This window comes from Octodon degus, unplaced genomic scaffold (assembly GCF_000260255.1).
Source record: "Octodon degus isolate 3935 unplaced genomic scaffold, OctDeg1.0 scaffold00386, whole genome shotgun sequence".
NCBI lineage: Eukaryota > Metazoa > Chordata > Mammalia > Rodentia > Octodontidae > Octodon > Octodon degus.
The window spans coordinates 460988-466803 of NW_004524962.1; positions in this window are offsets into that span (position 1 = coordinate 460988).

Genomic DNA, 5816 nt, shown 5'->3' on the forward strand with positions numbered 1-5816 from the left:
TAAAGACACTTAGTTTATAGTGAGGTAGAATATTTTCCACAATGTCCACTGAAGCTAAAAGGAAGAATCTGAGCTATAAGATTCCAGATTTCACAGTCCAAGATGTAAGTCTGTTCCTAAAGCACAAATTTTGAGGAAATACAATTGGCATCCAGGTCCTGAAGTGTGGAAGACACAACGTATGATTAGGAATATTGTGGTCTTATGAGACACAAGTGAGAAAGAGTGACCACTAGTAGCAATGGAGAGTGTACAGTCAATTATATAGTAAATTAATAAAGTTGATCATCAAATCCAGAGAGAGCATTTCAACTTTCACTATTGGTAAGGGATCTTGTCTAGTACACTAATCACAGAACAGACATCTGATCACTGTAATAGACATGCTATATGAGAATGATAGTTTTCCTATTGGTAACCTTCTTAGCCTGGAAAAGAGAGAAAACCGGTGTTATGGTTTTTATCTACATGTCCTCCAAAGCGTCGTATAGTCAATGGGTTTGTGATTTATTCAAGATCCAGTGCAAGGATTAAGGGTAAAAGTGCTACCATTGACCTGGGGTGGGTAATCTGTATAATAATGAAAGAAGGGGAGAGAGGCTTTCCAGAAGCCAAAGCTGCTCCCGTCCCTTTGTTCTTTGCTGTTTTATGCCAGTGTGAACTGCTGCCATCTTCCATGTGCCACTCTTCCTTGGAGTGAGCTGAGTATGGACTGAAATCTCTACTAGTGGTGAGCTAAATAAATCTTTCCTTCCTTGATTGTGGGTGTTGAGTATTTTGTCCCAGTAGCAAGAAAAAAAAAGTAACTATGACAGAATTTGGTAACAGAGAAGTGGGGTCATTGCTGTGGCTATACCTGACCTTGTAGATTAAGAACCTTTGGAAATGGCTTAAGGGAAGAGATAGGAAATGTTTGGAGATATGCCTACAAGAAAAGTGCTGGAAACCCTTTAGCTATTCTGTATGAGAGACTGTGGTCTCAGCTCAGAAGATCATAGGGCTGATAGAAATTCTGCCAGTAAATACCAGGCTGAGAATGTTTCTGCTGAGAAGGACTGCATTGGTTTTTGGACTCCAGGTGATGTGTGTTATGGCTTGCTAGAAAGTATATCTGCAGTTTACTCCTGTCTTGAGACTTAGCCTGAGACTAAGATTAAACATGGCAGACTGATTAATTTTGCAAAAGAAATTTCAAGGTCGTTGAAACTTGAGGTTTATTGTCATGCTATTGTTGGGGGCTTTTAGTCAGTTTTCTATTAAACATCAAGAATAAAGAGCCAAGCAGAATGATTTAAAATGTGAGATTGGCCAGAAAGGAAGTACCAATAAAGCTGTGGAATGCAAAAGTAGAGCTGAGGGGATCTCCATTACAAGGAAGGAACAAGGGCAGTGAAAAATGGAGTAAGAGGACCTAAGGTGCAGCAAGTCTCTTCTCTTTACAGCCTCGGAATTGCAAAAGTGATGGACATTGCCTTGAGGAGAAGGCCAGAGAGGGTCATGTTCCAGCCTGGAGGCAGTGGGCTTCACAAGACTCCACAATGGTGGTAGCATAGAGAATTTGTTCCTGAGAATCAGGTTGAGCACTCAGTGATCCTGGCATTTGACCCACACATCCGAGACAGAAGAACACCTGGATACTCCTCTAGCTGGCAGCAGACCTTGGCATCAAGCATGTGGCACTGGTTTTAGATACATGTAGAACACAAGAGTTCTGAGGTTAAGAAGTCTTTCACCTACATTTCAGAAGGCCTGGGAGGCCAGGTGGTGTGCCCCTGAGAGGGTGGTTTATAAATCAGAGAATGAGATGACTAACATGGAGTGGAAATCACAGAAGTTTTGAAGAGCCAGGAATACTGGTCATTTAAGCAAAGCTACCAGAAAGCATTAAATCCAGCATTGGAGAAAATCCATTGGAACTACAACCAGCAGACGTGCTATAAATGTGGAGCAACATAGAGCTCACAAGTTGCCACAGATTGCGAAGTGCAGGATTTAATGCTTTCGCTTATAGAATTTGGACTTCTCTTGGTCGCAATGCTTGGTGTCTTGCTGTGTGTGTCTTTTGGAATGGTAATATTTTTCTTGTGCCATTGAATGTTGGAAGTGTTTAACTTTTCATTGGTATAGGAACTCACAGCTAAGAGTTTACCTTAGATATTGAAAGAGACATGTGACTTGGACTGTTCAGCAATGCTAAAACTGTAGGACTTTGGCAACTGTTAGAGATGGGCTAAAATGTCTTTTGCATAAAGGGATTGAATGAGTTTTGGGATCCAGTGGTGGAAAGTTATTGGTTTTATCTAGATGTCTCTCTGAAGCCTCATGTAGTCAGTTGTGCAGCTTGTAGTTTGTGATTAATTCATGATCTAATGCAGTGATTATTAGTATGATTGTGCAGCTTCTAGAGTTTGTAATTAATTCATGATCCAATGCAGAGATTATTAGTGTGAGTGCTACACTAGCGCTATGACAGATAAACTGCATTACAATCTGAGAAGGGAGGTGAGGCTTGGTAGAAGCCATAGCTGCAGCCTGTCACTTTTATCTTTCCTGTTTTCTGACACCATGAGCTATTGACCTCTGCCATGTGCCACTCTTCCTTACAGCCAGCTGAGCATGCATTAAAACCTCCACTAGCAGTGAGCTAAATAAACCTTTCCATCCTTAATTGTGAATGTTGGGTACTTTGTCCCCGCAAGGAAAGAAAAGTAACTAAGACACTTAGTGTACTGCATTATTCTGAGAAAAGAAAATACAGAGGGGCAGAGCAAAGAATCAAAGAACTCAGGCAAGGTCATTGTTGGATCAGAAGAGGATCAATGATAGGCTTTTCATGCGACATTTGTGGTTGCTGAGAAAATGCAATGTAGGACTACACATACATCATACAAACAAAACAGAGCAAGATCACTGGTCTATGGAGAAATGAGATTAGTGTGACACATAAATCAGGAAATAAATTTTAAAACTTGCAATTTGGTGACTCATCCAGATGGATGACACTAACAAAAGATCCACAAGGTGCTGTACTTGGTTCCAGGATAAATCCTTAAGGGATTTGACTGACCTTATCAGATAACAAAAGTTACATTTTTAGTTATGTAGATCTTGTTTTAACTTGGTTTTAACCATCCAGCAGAAAAGTATAACTGTGAGGTATAAAAAGTAAATTTATATTAATACGCTGTGCTGTAAAAGGCTCAAGCCAACAACTTCTGATAATTGCCAGTTGTGCTTTTACCTCACTACTATTATGGACTATTGGACTATATTTGGTTATTTTGCTGAATTCAAGTAATACAATATTTAGACTGGCATCAAGTATGAAAATATCCTTTAAAGACTTCTCCAGGTATAACTTCTCTAACAGCAGTGGAACAATCATCTCTGTCAAAACAAAACAAAAAGCAGTGGTATAAGTAAAGAACTGTTTCGTAGTGAAAAAATAATATATGTATATACAAGATAGGATAGATATCTAGCTACTTTCTCTTAGTGCAATGAGAAGAAAGGTTTGTACAAATATTGTGCAGACAAGATATGATGTCTACATCTTGTGCTCTCAATAATTACTATGAAAAAGGCAATATGCAGTGCATTAATTATTGTAACTGCCTTACCTCTTTTGAAACTGTTCCATTGGTATTTTATCATTTTTCTCATTAAAATGAATAACAATTTGTAAGTTACTTGAAAAACAGAAGTCTCAAGCTATAGAGCATTTGAGAAGTTAAAAGAAATTATAAATCGAAAGCTCAAGTAACAGTAAAACTACTACAAATGCAGGTAAAAAGCAGTGAAATAACTTCCAAAACATATTGTAGAACATCTGGACCAGGAGTTACATAAGAATAAATAGAAACATGTAAGATTCTTCCTACAGAGAAAAGTTTGTAAGTTCATAAATATGATATGCCAAAATATAACATAAATATTCAAGGAACACAATATTATACTGAGAAGTACTAACTTATTTAAATCATACAGGTATAGAAATAATACACGTTGGACACCTTTCCTTCAAACACCTTGAGTAAAACTTCCAATTTATTTATTTATTTATTTGTTTGTTTGTTTGTTTGATACAGGGTCAATTTATTTGGTACAGGGTAAATTCCCAGCTTGCTGTTCTGTCCCTGCACCCAGGGCACACTGAGACAGTGACTGATACTGGGCATGGTGGCACACTCCTGTAACTCCAGTCCTTGGGAGACTGCAAACAGGAGGATCACTACTAGTGCAATCTGTGTAATTAAACCCTGTAAACCTTGTACTAAACACATAAAATAATAATAATATCAATCAAGAGAATATAAGAAAATATAAAGAAAGAAAATAGTTTTAAAAAGAGAGAGGAAGATAAAAAACATAAATTAACAAGAAATTTTACAAATTCCCAGCAAAATTTTGAAGAATAGAGGAAAGAAAAGTAGAAAAAAAGAAAAAGTAAAGGGGCTGGGGAGATGGTTCAGTGGAATAAGCGCTTCCGTGGCAAGCGCAAGGGCCTGAGTTCAATACCTGGTTCCGAGGGAAAAAAATAAAAAAAGAATGTTGGGCCAGGGAGATAGCTCAGTTGAATAAGTGCTTGGCTGGCAAGTGCAAGGGCCTGATTTCAATCACCAGCTCTGAAAAAAAAAGTAAAACTAAAAGTGCATATTATCACTAAAACTAAACAATAAAACAACAAAAAGAAGAAACAGAAACCAAAGCCCAAACAGTTGTTTTCTGCTTTGAAATATATGCTTTTCTTTTGAGATCCACAATTTTGCAGCAGTGTTCAGGTCAAAATGAGTCCCTGTTTAAGGTGGCAGAGAAAGCAGCAGTCAGATCCCTGATCCATGATGAGTAATGGCACCAACAGAGAGTAGAATTGGATCAGTAGTGCCAAGATCTAGGGTTTCAAATTTAGAAGAGTTTAAGCTGAGCTTTGCCTTTCTTTGTGTATGTGGAGCCAGTTTTTTTTTTTTCAGTTTAAATACCTGATAGGGTCTCTCTATCCTGGTCACATCTCTCTGAGGACAAATATCTATTTTGGATATCACTCACTGAGTCCCTATGGAAACATAACACTGGGAGCCAAGAATTGAAACCACCCTATGGCTGCTCTGAGTCCCAGATTCAATTAGGTATTCTTCATAATGGCACTTGATTAAGCACTCTCTCCAGTATATAGGTCAGGTGCTTAGATTGAGATCATTCACCAGGGGCTGTTTAGAAAGAATCATGTGGAAGCAAAACACTGCACTCTCCCTGAGTTTTGATCTGTTCTACTGCCATGTTTCTCTCCAAAACCCTCTGTAGTTCTCAGATTTCAAATTTTCTCTCTAGATTTTTTTTGTATGAGCCCAGAGCTAGGAGCCAGGGAGAAAATGCAGATTTTCCCTTACCTTCTCAGTGCGGTGCTCTGGCTCTTTAATTTCACTTAGGTTTTAATTTTCTTGTCAGACCCTTCCTGGTACCCAGGGATCTACTTCTCCTTTTTCTTGCCAAGTAGATATTCTTAGGTGTCTGGATTCTGAAACTTAAAGAGGCTGAATTGTGGTTTCTTAAAATTCTTCCATATTTCTGGAAGTCATCTAACAATTTTCAATAGTATTATTATTCATAGTAAAAGGTAATAAAGCAATAAATTAAAACTAAATGAAAAAATTCAATTTCAACAAATATTTGAGACAGACTGTTTTCCTAATATGCTTCAAGTAGTTCCAAAATGCAGTTATTGGGAAATATTCTCACCCTGACTAACTATATATACGATACCTGTGAACTAGGCTACTGTACTCCAGATGGTAATTTGTAATAGTAGTTTCATGCTT